The 15,100-nt window shown below is 34.8% G+C and overlaps 1 protein-coding gene across 7 annotated transcripts in view; it reads right to left on the bottom strand.

Moving 5' to 3' along the window:
• Window positions 1–14,248: 14,248 nt before the first annotated feature.
• LOC149209652 (uncharacterized) overlaps window positions 14,249–15,100 on the bottom strand; it is a 144,272-nt gene continuing 143,420 nt past the window's right edge. For all 7 annotated transcript variants that reach the window (XR_016252870.1, XM_089396430.1, XM_089396431.1 and 4 more), the window contains one exon: window positions 14,249–15,029. The gene's annotated coding sequence lies outside the window, so the exon portion shown is untranslated. The remainder of the gene's footprint in view (window positions 15,030–15,100) is intronic.

Genomic DNA, 15,100 nt, shown 5'->3' with positions numbered 1-15,100 from the left:
ATTACACTACTCATGTTCTTCTCATCTCATCAGATTCTCCTGAGTCTGAGAACGACCCTCCTATCCCAACTGATTCAGAGGGTCCTTCTTCAATTCTGTTGGGAATGGGGGCAATCATATGATACGCCCACGAAGTAGTTCGGTTGTTTCCTTCGACTGGAGTCATTTGACTGCTTTCCACCTTCCATCCTATGTGCCTTTCCAGATTACAGTACATGCCTATGATAAGGTAATACCTGGCACTGTCTTGGATGAGGGTGTGTCAGTTAGCCTCATGCCTTTCACTACTTGGCAAGCTTTGGGCTCCCCACAGCTTGTGCCGGTCACGCAGAATCTGTTGGCATTTGACGGAGGAACCAGTCAACCTTTAGGGATCCTTCCGAAGTTCCCTGTTACTTTGGGAGGCAAAACCGTCTATATCGACGTGATGGTTGTCCAAGGTGCTTTAGATTTCAGTCTTCTCCTTGGCCGTGATTATATTTATGCCATGGGAGCTCTTGTTTCTTCACTTTTCCATGTGGTTTGTTTTCCGCACGATGGAAGAATGGTGACTATTGATCAATTGTCATTCTTTAGTCACCTGGTGCCTCCTGTACCACCATCATCCCCCATCGGTTCTTATCTGCAAGCAGTACCTTCCTTGCCATAGGTCAATTATGTGGCTACCTGTTCCGTCTCCGCCTCTGCTGATGATCATGTAGATGGTCTCGTACATCATGTACTGAGGGAATTGGAACTTGATCTGTCATTAGTGCCTCATGACATGCATTCCTCCCAGAGTGCATTTCTTCCATCCCGCGAAGACCTCTTGGGAGCCATGTTCTCATATGGCCCATGAATAGGAGTACGAGGATAGTTTGATATTGTGTCAACCTCGTTAAAAAATGAAACAAGGATCATGGAGCACAGTTCCTTGTCTTGTGTCAAGCTCATTAAAAAATGAAACAAGGAGTCCCGAGGATAGTTCTGATCTTGTGTCAATCTCGTTAAAAAATGAAACAAGGGTTATGAGGCTAGTTCTTTTACCGTGTCATCCTCATTAAAAAATGAAACCACTCCCTTTCCAAATCAAGTTTTTGCTTAAGATCTCATAAAATCCAAGTCGAGTCTTTCCAAGATCTCCAAAGTGAACCTTCATTCCATCCACCTCGTTGAATGCAATGAAGCTTGGGGGGCATGTACCTCGATTTGTGTTATTATGCTGGGGGCATGCAAACTTATAACAAGCATAGTTTTTCGTTTCAAGCTTGTGTAAACATGAAACCGAATCCAAACAGAGTTCTCCATGGTTCAAGCTTGTGTAAAAATGAACCCATACCCGATTTACACCTCGTGATTGTCGTTTTTATCCTCTAATTCTGCTAGATGAGCCTTGGTTGTTTCGTTCCATCATCGCCATCTCTTTGGCTGATCATATGCTTTCACTTGGTTGTTTTTTCCTTTCCTGAGGGACCACAGCGATGAGTGGTTTTATTAGCCAGCCTCTTGACCATTACATGTTTTGAGCAGTTCCACCATTACCGAAACCAGTTTCTACCCTTTATACCACTCGTTCCTCCAGGACGAGTCTCCTTTAAGCTCTTTTCTGACTCGTAAAAGACAAAAAGATTGTCAAGTTTTCCCTTTTAACTCGTTAAACGGAATAAAAGGTGGTCCACTTTCTGATCTTTTCTGACGTGTAAGCATGAAAAGATCACCAGACTTTTGTCGTTTCAAGTTCGATACTAGTTATGAAACAACATGTCTTCAATCGCTTTTTTACTTTTTCGGATCAGAGCCACTAATTATGAAAAGTACTCCTTGATCGTAATGGTAAAGCGTTCTCTTGGGTATTGTTTTCTACTTTTTCGGGCTCGAGGGACACAAATTTATGAAAAAGGACCCCCCTGGAGTTTTCTTTTTCATGTCTTTTTCAAACTCTCTAAACATGAAAAAGACTCTGAGTTTTACCTATGTCGGACTCGTTAAACCCTGACGACATTGGACTCGTCACCATGACGAGACTCGAGCTTCTCCTCCCTAGGGCTCGTTAAACTATTACTAGGTTGGATTCGTCCGAAGGTCGAACTTATATCACAAGCATATGCTATCCCCTTCAAGCTTGTTTTTCAAAAATAATTGGGGTACTCGCCAGCAATGGTGGGGGAAAATTTGGAAGTCGTCATTGGTTACCTATGGTAGCTAGTCACTCTTGAACATCGACACTTTTGCTTCTTGTCGAGTTGGGATATCCTCACATCGTCATTGGCCTTCCGAGGTTTTTGGTTGCATTTTTCCTTATTCCATCAGATCCATGTTGTCTCCGTCAGACCTCGATCCCTTGGTACTAAAATGCTGCTACATTCTGGAGTCGTGTCGCCGATATGTTCAAGAGTATAATCCTTCTGCAGTTCACACCCTTACCTCCTCCTCTGATGCTCTGTTTCACCATCTACCACTTGTTCCTTATCTCGCATCGTTGATGGGGGAAACATTATGGCCCTCCTGCGATGGATCGCCTCCTGTCGACACCAGCTCATTATCCAGGAGGTTGATCTAGAGATCCTTTTCGGTACCTTGGAGCTTGCATGCCTCAATGGCAAGTTCTTCGCGCCTGACGATAGACTTTCATCATTGGTCTTCGATTGGGTGATTCCACGAGTGTTCGACTTCAGCCCATTTTTCACACTTAGTGGATTGTACTGGCAGTACCTTGAGAGCCATTGGCATTATTGATGGTTTCTCTCGCGCTTGTTAACAGTTTTCATTATTGATCGGTAATCAAGCAACTTTCTATCATGCTCAACTTCAGCACATTTGTTCGCATGCTAGAATTTGTACTATGATCGGTTAGGGTTTCAAGACCCCGAACTAAGATTACATATGTTCGGGCTGCGTGGATTGGTTCATGATTACATATATGATTCTTTGGTTGGATGGCTGCGACCATACCTTTATCATTATATATGGTCTTATCAACTGGGTGGTTGCGTCCATACCATAGACCAAGTTTCATATGTCTTTTGGATGGTTGCGCCCATGCCTAGACAAAATGTATTTCACTATCAGAGATATCAGTTGTACTTGCACCTACAAGTTCTTCAAGGTGGTGTTCCAACTCAGTCATGGTTTCATAAAGCATTTCACCCCTCCCACTCTCTCAGGCTTCATGCTTTAGGGGCCATCTGTTACACAGTAATTTGTCACTGACCTCATCTCAGTCCCTCCGCTGTGTCATTCATCAGATGAAAATGTCCATATCTTCCCACTCATGCAAGAAGATTAAGCAAATGCTCTCTAATGCTGAATATTGACCCTTTTTTACTAAGATCCTACATCGTCGCTAGTAAACCCTTAAAATGTGCGACGATTGGTCCAAATGCATTGCCTCCTTTCGATGTCGTCATTGAGCTTTAGTTCATGACTTGCGATGATCCAGATTTGGTGAATTTGTTTAAACAGTTGGCCTTCTGGATGTCTCTAGTTCTGGTTTTTGGGTCAGTTTGGGTCACTTTTCCTCCTTTGGGATGGTGGTTCCGCCTCTTGTGCAACCTCCCTTGAAGATAAGCTCCCTCTCCCTCATTTCATGGAGACTCCTTCTCCTATAAAATCACTCACCATTGCTATGATCTGCTAGTTCTTTAGTTGGGCAGTACTGGCTAGTTCTTTTGAGTTTGCTTTGAAACTAAGTAGATAGATTTGGTGTGAGTGTGACAAGTGTGGGATTTCCAATAGTTTGGTAAGAGGTTATGGAGTGCCTTAACCTTGTATTAGAGCTTGTGAGTGAGAGAGAGATATTGTCTATTTGGAAGACCTATTCTTGAGAGTGAATGCTTGAAGAAACATACTGGCTGGACCCTCCGAGAAGGCTTGCGACATCAAGACTTGGTTGTAAGCTTTGCTCTCGATTCATTTTAATACAATCAATGATGATTTCCTATATCTTGTGTACAATTTACTTAATAGCTTATGATTTCTTGACTTTATAAGTAAATAGATCATTGTTGTTCTCGGTTACGTGCTCTATTGTTTTCTTATGGTGTTTCAGGTTGATTGCTCATTGAGGAGAAAGAAACGGAAGCTGGAGCAGTGCAACGGAACTTCATGAACCACCAATTTGAGGTAGGCCTCCAACGATGACTATTTAAGGGAATCAATTGTTGTTTTGTCTTTGCTGTGACTAGACCCACTCTAGGGCTAGAGAGGTTGCCTCTGTCCGTAGAGGGAACACTTTCCTACTTCACACCAAGACACAGATCACATTCTTGTATTCTTGATTCCATGATTCAGTAGCAAGAGCTACATTTTTCTACATATACAGAGTTTGTCCACTTAGGTAAGTAAAAGTATGTTCTTTTCTAGCTTTTTATCATATAATTCCTTTAATACTGAAATTATAATTTTTGGAAAATGCTTCACCATGTTCATGTTCATACCTCATATTCACATTTCATGATATATATCACATTCATATTCCATTATCACCTTTCATATGTCATATATGTCCTTTATGCACATGTCATCCTAACCAACATACTTTTCCAAACAACTACTATTGCATTATGATTCAAATGTTACATGTTTTGCAAATAATGATCGAAGAATGAATGGTTGATTAAATGTTTTCAAAGTATTTTGATGCAACACAAAAACAACAAAAGTATTGCTACACAAGAACCAATACTAATCAAATTTTGGTTGTTACACAAGAACCAACCAAAATAATATGTTACAATAGAATGTTTTTTAGAAAGAATACTTTGCAAAAAGAACAAAGTTGTGAAAAAAATATGTAAAGTTAAAAAAAATCGATATCAGCCAAAGTTCATATAAAAGCAAGACAATTCAAAAAGATTAAATCATGATTAAGTGAATCAATGCAATAGATTGCATGAGGACATGCAATAACTTAAGTTGGGGGGTATGTTGGGCTGCCAAAATTAACATTCACTTTCACTCTATTTTTCACCTTTATCCTCATTTTGTCACCTCATTCCATCACATTATCATTACATAACCCTACTACATGAGTTCACATTTACATTTTCCAAATTTATTAATCTCATGTATTTAGAGTGAATTTATGATTAAAATTTAGAGAAATAACATGTATTTTCTTATACCTAAAATTGGCTTGAGCTTGATGACATATGTAGATCATTTGGAAGCTTCCAAGGCACCCTTATGTGGCCTCCCAAGATCAAATTCGAATTTCAACTCAAGAGGTGGACCATATTCCAAGGAGAAATATCATGGAGATCTTTATGAGTCATGGGATTTGTATCTAGTATTTAGGGATAAGTTGAGACAAGTATGGATCTAATAGATATTTAAGGGATCTACATTTATTGAGTAGATATCCCTAATTCATGTATAAATAGGAGGAAGGAAGTTAACAGTTGTTAGTTACTCATTAGCATTAGATTTATCATTCAACATGAATAATATCATTTTCTTTCAATTATGAGTTATGAGTGTTGTGTGCTTCTTAAGAGGTGGTAATTGTTCATGTGTTCTCATTGAGGAATGGAAGGATCCCCGTCAACCACAATCTACATACAACTATAACATATTTTTATTTTTTTAATTCCCTGTCCTGCAAGTGTGTTTTTTACTTTCATGCAAGTGTGATTTCATTTCCCAGATTGTCATTAAACTGCTTGCTTTCTAGATTATCATAGTTTACTTGCTTTCCAGTTATTTTATATTTGATTCTTATAATTGTTCATAGATTAGTTTAATGCAGATTTTATTTATTCTAGTTGTAATATGCATTTCCATTCTAAACAAACCTCCTACAACAGTCTCATATGAGGTCCCATATATTTTGGTTTGCTTCTAAGTTTACAAAAACCTCGGGTTGACAATTAAATAATAGGGATTTAACATAAAATTAAGTCACGCCACAATTACATTGATTCATTCCGATTTGTGTGGCCCTATTCCTATTCCTTCTACAAATAGAAATAAATATATGATGACTTTTATTGATGATTGCACCAAGATGTGTTGGGTATATTTATTGCAAAGTAAATCATAAGCTTTTCAAACTTTCAAAAACTTTCATGCATGGATTGAAAATGATGCACACTATCATATTAGATATATATTCCTACTGATAATGGAAAATAATATACATCAATGAATTTGAAAACTATGTTCGCCAACATGGGATTCAACATCAAACAAATTTGTTATACAATCATCAACAAAATGGTGTAGCTGAAAGAATGAACAGGAGTATCTTAAATATGGTTCATTCAATGGTGTTTTTCAAATATGTAACGTTAATGTTATAGGTTGATGTAGTTCTGTGTGTAGTATATATTAAAAATAGATGTCCATCTCATGCTTTGAGAAACAATAATAATTTTGAAATGTAGTATGGCCATATTCCTTCGGTAAGGCATCTCAGGATCTTTGGTTCCACCTACTATCCCTTGATTCCTAAATAACAAAGAAACAAAATTGGTCTAAGGAGTTGAAAGTGTATATTCTTGGGGTGCTCAAATACCACAAAAACATATGGTATGTATGCTGAGGTAAATAAGAATTTTATATTGTATATAGATATGATTTTTCTTGAATCTTCCAAGGCTGACATCAATGTTGAGCAACATCTTGATAGTTTGGACAGATTCAATCATGGAAAAAAAATCATGAATTTGATAATAATATTCCACATATTCAAGGGGGTATCCCTATCCTAGATCAATCAGTAGAATCTCCTTTTGAAGCACTTTCTCCCCATCATTAAGTTCTAGCCACTTATTCATATCAGGAAGATGCTTTGAGTGATGTGATTGAGAGAATAGGAAGGCTAAATCTTGATGCATCCCCATCTCAATCAACAAAGAAATCCATACCATCTTAGAAAGGTCCTCTAAAATGGCTCACAAAACACTTGAAAGTGTTCATCTCGGTGAGGTTGGAAAGACAAGAACTAGAAGTTCCACCAAACAAAATGAATATGAAGTAGATGATTTTGATTTAGTTGATGATATCGATGTTTCTTATGATTGTGAATTAAATTTGTCTACAAAATTTGAACCAACTTTCTTCAAATAAGTTGCTTTTCATAATGAATGGAAAGAAGCAATGCAGAAAAAGTATGATGCTATCATAAAGAATGAAACTTGGAAGTTGGTGGATCTTCCATTTGAAACCAAACCAATTAGACACAAGTGGGTATTCAGGAACAAGTATAAATCAGATGCCTCACTTGAAAATCAAAAAGAAAGGCTCATGGCAAAAGGATTTGCTCAGAAAGAAGGGGTCGATTATGAGGATACCTTTGCCCCCATAGCAAAATGTGCCACCATCCAAACTCTCTTTTCCTTGGAAACTCATAATGGATGGAATATCCATCAAATGGAATTAGAAACTACTTTCTTGAATGGAAACTTGAAAGAAAATGTTTTTATGTCTCAACCAAAAGGTTTTGTTGTGAACAGACAATAACTTAAAGTATGTAAACTCATCAAATCCTTGTATCGCCTAAAACAAGAACCATGAGCCTTGTTTCAAAATTTGATTGGGCATCCTCTGAAATTAAATTTCAAACACTTTACTCTTGATTATGCAACATTATTTGTCAAGAAAATTAGAAAATTATATTGCATCCATAAAGAAAGAGTTGAATAAACAATTTCAGATGACAAATTTGGGGCATCTTCACTACCAAAGTAAATATATACTTATTTTGATGGAACTTAGTTTTACATTTTTATTGTTTGAAAAAATGAAAGTAAATATATACTTATTTTGATGAAACTTAATTTTAATAATTAGATGGATTGATTTTTAATTATACTAAACCAAAAAAAAAAAAAAATTAATGTCTAGTGTGTAGTCGATGAATAATAATAACACAAATAAAATTGTCCCTTACATTCAACTATTATCATCAAAATTAATAAAAAAACTCAACTATTATACAATTTAATTTCATCAAGATTAATAAAAAATCAGTTTAAAAAAATAAGATTAAATTTATTAAACATATTTTAATAAAAAAATTGATTTTAAAAAATTAATCAAATCATAAAACTATTGATCAAATCTTTTAATGATATTTGTACATATGTTTATCATTGTATTCTATCATGCCTGTAATATTTTTTAATATCTCACTATACAAGAAACAATTCATATTAAAGAAGAGTTAAACTTTATGTAGCATTAATCGTTATAAGTGATTGCAATCACTAGAAAATATCCATTTTAACTTTGGATCAACTAGGCTTGGAGAGGGATCTAATCTCTCAAAATGAAAACTTCTTTTTGAGTGCAAATCTTTAAGAAAGATTTGTACCTTGTGACATTTGATTCCTCACATCACTTGGTAGATCCTTTGTTAAGATGGATCTATTCTAGTTTTTAATAATATTATTTATATTATATAAATTTCCCATGTCTATATATAAAAGTATTCTCATTTTTAATTTCATAACCATCCTAGACCCATCTAACTCTGGATCTATCATGTACCGAGAGGGATCAAATCCCTCGAGGTGAAAACCTTCCTTTTGGAGTGTGGAATTTGAGGAAAGGTTTGCACCTTGAGGGATTTGATCCCTCTCGACGCATGATAAATCCAAAGTTACATGGATCCAGGTTGGTTCCAGTTGAGGGTGATAATGACAAATTTTTAGATGATCATTATTATGTATATGTTTGAGATAAACTTCATACTTTGAAATTTACATTATGTTTTCTTTGTTTGACATGACTATATCATTCTCTTCTTTAATTTTGCTTTTTTGCATGCCTTGAATGGCTTGTACGTCGCTTGGATTCTTTGAGTGGTTTGTGTGTTTGAATTTGGATGGTAATGTTTGTGAATGTTACATTTGGTGCGTTATATTTTTATATGTGTATGTGGTAATTAGTTGGTGATGAAGAAGGGAGACAATCTTGTCGATAGTTTGCAAGAGGATTGATACTAAACATATATTTTGAAGAGTAGTTTTAATAATTTACAGCATCAATATTACACTTGAAATCATTTGTTTCAATGCTAATGTTTGAAATAATTTATTTCCTTCAAAATATTTTGATGATTTTTTTTATTTGTATTTTGTTTTGCAAAATTCAAGAAATAATGTAATTTTGATTTTTTTTAATGAGTGGTCAAATTTACAAAATCTTTAAATTATTTGTTAGTTTTTTCATCTTTTCATATCGATTATATGAAAATGATAGTTGAGATTGTAAAGCATTCAAATCAATGAATCTACACTAAAATCAATTCAAATCACCATCTACACTAAAATCAATGCGTCTAGTGCAAGCAATAAAATATGATTAGAAACCAATATCTAGACTGAAACCAATGTATATAGTGCAAGCAATCAAATAGAATTAGAAATAAACATCTACATTGAAATCAATGTATTTAGTGCAAGCAATCAAATAGAATTAGAAAAGATCTACATTGAAATCAATGTATCTAGTGCAAGGAATCAAATAGGATTAGAAATCAACATCTACACTAAAATCAATGAATCTAATGCAAACAATCAAATATCATTAGAAATAAACATCTACACTGAAATTAATGCATCTAGTGCAAGCAATCAAATAGGATTAGAAATCACCATCTACCATGAATTCAATGCATTTAGTGCAAGAAATATTCTTTCCTCTCTCCCCACTCCATATATATCTATATATCCCTCCATCTCTCCTTCCTTGTCTCTCTATCTCACCCCCAACCATGCACACTCTATCTCCATATCTTCCTTTTCATTCTCCCTCTCTCTCTCTCGCTCCATTTTTCTCTTTGGATGTCTTTTTTCTTCCTTTACTCTCTCCCCTTCCAAATCCATCTCTTTGTCCTCCCTCTCTCCTCCTCTCCCTCCCTCCCTCTCTCCTCCTCTGTCTCTCAAGTTGTCTCCCTCCCTTTCTCTCCCACCTCCCTCTCTCCCCCCCCATCACTCTCTCCCCCCGCACATCACTCTCTCTCTCTCTCTCTCTCTTCTCTCTCTCTCTCTCCTTATCTCCCTCGCTCTCTCCTTCTCTCTCCCCCCCATCACTCTCTCTCTCTCTTCCCTCCAACCCTATCCTTTGTAGAATTTTCTCTACAAATCAGCGAGCTCACTGATATCATGTAGAAATTTCACTTGCAGATCCAACTGACATATGCAATGTACTAAAGCATAATACTAGATCTACATCTACTATAAACTTTACGAAATCTAATCAACCATGAGCAACATCAAGCATGAACACATATAACTGATAAGAAGGAATCAATCAAACATAACACAGAAAAATTTATCCGAGAAAAGCACCAACCTAAAACCCCATCTCTATATTATCATACATAGGATTTATACAAAGCCTTAGCTCTCACACAACTAGCCAGCTCTCAGTACAATCCTCACAGATGAAGGTGGAAATACATAAGGATTACACAAAGCCTTAGCTCTCACAGCTAGCCAGCTCTCAATGCAATCCTCCTGGATGCTCACAGGCAATCAAGACTCTCCTAAACCTTCTCCTCTACCCTCCAAGCCTCCTATTTCCTTGCGTAGTTTTTCCTGGGTGATCCTCCTGTTACCAAGTGTAACACTGATCTCACACCCCGTAAAACTGCACAATCCTCAAGGAACCTTGATCCTTCTGCTTGGATGATATTCCTTTATAGGAAAAATCCATCCAACTGATAGTACATTGTCCCTCCTCTGATCTCAACTGGGTCTTTCTCTGAACTGACATGCATGAGTTATTTATGAGTGAATCTTTAGTTATCTGAATTACAGTAGTTACATGCATGCAAGCATTAACTAACTGAACTCTCATTAATTTAACAACCTGTTAAATTAATCTAACCAGAATTGACTAAGTTAACTGAACCAACTAATTACAACTCATCCTTATCTCTTTAACTGATGGATAAATTCATCAATTAATAGATAAAATGTTGCATGTGCTCACATAGACTTCAAGTTTGACTTTCCTTAACTAATTAACTCAAACTGAATTAATTAATTAATTTCCAAACTGCTGTTGATATCAAATTCGAATTTTACTTCCTATTTTTAGTCCAGGGACTGACTAAAATAAGAATCCATCTTGAACTGCTAAAAATAGAACTTCTATTTTTAGAACTTCCATTTTTCATTCTTTGTTGCCCAATCCAGCACTGGTACCCAAACTGCTATTTTTAGCAGTTCTATTTTTAGAACTTCTATTTTTAGCACTTCTATTTTTAGCATTTCTTTTTGCCATTTTCAACATCATTATCTCCCTCTCTCTCTCCCCTTCTCTCCCCCTGCATATTTGTGTCTCCTTCTCTCTCTCTTACACTTCTCTCCCTCTCTCACTTCTCTCCTTCTCGCTCTCTTCCTTCCTCCTCTCCCATGTCCTTCGTTTTATCTCCTTTAATGCAAGCAGTCAAATAGGATTAGAAATCACCATCTACACATGATTTCTCCCTCCATATCTACCTACCTCTCCCTCTCTCTATCTCTCTCTTCTTCCCTCTCTTCACCTTCCATCTATATATCTATCTCTTTCTATTTCTCTTTTGTCTCTTTATATCACCCCCAAAACATACACACTCTTTCTCCACATATATATATCTATCTATATATATATCCCTCTCTCTTTCTTCCCCTTCTCTCCCTCTTCCCCCCTTCTATCTCTCTTCCCTCTTACTCTCCTCTCTTCCTCTTTCTCCATCTCCCTTATCACCCCCTCTCTCTTTCTCCACCTTTCTCTCTCTGTGTCTTTCTTCTTACCTCCCTCTTTTTCTCCCTTCCTCTCTCCTTCTCTCTCTCACATCCAATCTCTCTTCCTTCCTCTCTCTCCCTTTCTCTCCTACCTCCCTCTATCTCTCCCCCTTATCTCTTTGTCTTTCTTTCTCTCTCTCTTCACCCTCCAACTCTGTCACTATCTCTCCTTATCTCCCATCTTCTCTCTATCTTTCCTTCTTTATCTCTCTATCTCACCCCAAACATATACTCTCTCTCTCTCTCTCTCTCTCTCTCTCTCTCTCTCTATATATATATATATATATATGTTATTCTTCTCCCCTCCCTCTCTCATCCTTTCTCTCAAGTCCTCTCTCTCCCTTTCTCCCCCTTCCTCTCACTCCCTCTATCTCTCCACTCTATCACTTTGTCTTTGTTCTTCCCTCCCATATATATATATATATATATATATATATATATATATATAGAGTTAATATATATCATTATATATTATAATATGAAAATTTTAATATTATATTAAATTTAATATTGTATTAATCCTAAGTTATTAAATTTATAATATTAATATTATAGTATATTAATATATTATTATTATATTTAATGGTACTTTTTATATTGCATGATAACAAAATTTTCAAATATTACAACTTTGATGTGGAAATATTTATGTCTTTAGAGATTTCAATGTATCCATAGGATATTGTTTCCATGACTCATTTTACAAATATTTAATTAAAAGGAATATTAAAAGATTCTGGAGCAAGATTTTCATTTCTTTGTGTTGAAATAACATTTTTACTTTATTTTACTAAATGGTAGACTTTAGTAAATAGTAAAGAAGTTTAAGATTTTACATGATTTGGAATTTTAATGTGGTGAATTTTTTGATGAAGGTAAATTTATTATCCATTTAAATTCAAGGGATATGATAAAATAACTATTAAACATATAAGATAATTGTATTACAATACAATACAATTATTTTGTGCATATAAGATAATTGTATTACAATACAATACAATTATTTTGTGCATTTAATAGTTATTTTATCATTAAATTTGAATAAATATATTAAACATTTAAATTAATTATTTTTATTTTTTTATTTAATGTGGTAAATTTTTTGTTGAAGGTAAATTTGTTATCCAATCAAATTCAACTTATATGATAAAATAACTATTAAACACATAAGATAATTGTATTACAATACAATACAATTATTTTATGCATTTAATAGTTATTTTATCATTGAATATTTTGGTAGACATGATGAAAATTTCAACTTTGATGATGGGCCGACAAACTTACACTTTCAACTTTGATGATGTACCGACAGACTTACTACTTATACATACTTACACATCATACTGGACGGACATACTTATACATACCAAGCGCACATACTTATACATACCGAGTGGACATACTTATACATCATACTGATAATGGACCAATAGACTTACACATCATACTGGACGGACATACTTATACATACCAAGCGCACATACTTATACATACCGAGTGGACATACTTATACATCATACTGGGTGTAGAATGCAGCACTCAGAGCAAAAACCTTGATTTAATCTCTATGGATTGTCCACATAATATTTTTAGTAGGATGGTTTAGATATCTCTTAAAAATAATTATAACTTTTTTGTTTAAAATTTGTTATAAAATTAAATTGATATAAAATATTTACAATATATTTTGACTATAAAATAAGTTAAGGCTTATGGGCCTGTGGTATTGATAAGCCACAATATTTTCTGATGTAAAAAAAAATAAATAAAAAATAAAAAAAAATTACAAGTTAATAATATCCATAGTAAAGTGGGGTGAATATTCATGGTTAAGATATATTATAATTTTATTTTAAATATTAAGTTTTATGTGTTTATTAATAAAATTTAAACATGGTTACATAATTATTATTTTAATTTATATGGTAAAATAGATCCTAATTTATAGCTACTATTTATATGTAATATGTTTTAATGTGATATATATATTATAATATTCTTTTAATAAAATTACAATATGACAAATTGAATTTTATTATTTTTATTAATTTTAATGTTTTATAATTAATTGAGCCAATATTTAGATGTTTACACTCATTTACGAACACTACAATAGAGCCTCCATTTTAGGCTTTAGATTACTTTTAACTTTTTATTATTTTTTGTCAAATGTTTATAAACATCTACACCACTGACTATAGAGTGCAATGTTTACCCATACTCGGATTGTAGAGTGCATGTGTGCACAATAACCCAAATTACTAAACGGTTTCATAAAACTAAAGTAATATGGAAATTCTAAATTTATATGAGGCATACATTGCAAATTTAATTTAAAAATAGAGAAATCTTTATTAATCTTGATCATTAGCCTATTTACAATACATTTTATCAATTAAACATGCACCATCAACACGATATGAAAAAAAATAATATAGATGAACAATATACATCTCAAACATACAATATCTCATCGAAAGAAATAAACATGTCAACTAAACATCTCATCATAATTCATAATCATGCCATATATACATCTCTAGTCAAATATTTACCACCCAATATATATCATGTAGAATATCATTGATACCAAGGTCCACCATCATAGCTAGAGGCATCAATGGATGGATCAATATATGGTGTAGATAATGACACAAGTGGAGGAGAAGGAAGAGGAGGAAGTGGAATGGTGGATGGTGCAACTAGTGATGTGTGTGGAGGAGAAGCAATAGGAGGAGGATGTGAATCAGTGGATGGTTCCACTAGTGACTCATGTGGAGGAGGTGAAGGAGGAGGAGTGGATGTTATAACTGGTGATTCATGTGGAGGAGAATCAAGGGATGTCACTGGGTCTATTGAAGAAACAGGTGATGGAGAATCATGATATGAAGGTTTAAGTGGTGGAGAAGCACAATGTAAAGGACTAGGTGGTGCAAAATTATGATGTGGAGGACCAGGTGGCGAAGATTCATGATGTGGAGGGCCCAGAGCATCATTCTTAGAAGATGGCATGGCCTAACCATTTTCCTTTAACATTCAAATGAGGTTGAGGGTACCTACAACATGACACATCGATAACATCATGTCACGAGCAAGTGGGCACCATATCTTTATCAACTTCAAGGAATGCAAGATATATCTAGCATGAAAAGATGCCACCACCTCCCTATGCAATTCAGCAAATTAATCTGGACCTTATGATCCAGACTGCATGGCATGACAGGTCTACGTGCTAGAGGCTACTAGACAGCCTCATCCATTTTCTCATCCTATTAGGAGGTTGATCCCCAACATATGTGTCCATATCTACAAAAAATAAGTAATAATAATCAAATAATTGAAACAAAATATTACGATAAAGTATATGAGTATTAAAT

This window comes from Pinus tabuliformis, chromosome 1_2 (genome assembly GCF_031772625.1).
Source record: "Pinus tabuliformis cultivar Carrire ecotype Pingquan chromosome 1_2, CPIR1, whole genome shotgun sequence".
NCBI lineage: Eukaryota > Viridiplantae > Streptophyta > Pinopsida > Pinales > Pinaceae > Pinus > Pinus tabuliformis.
The sequence above is the reverse complement of the archived record's forward strand: the minus strand, read 5'-3'. Positions and strand labels throughout refer to the sequence as shown.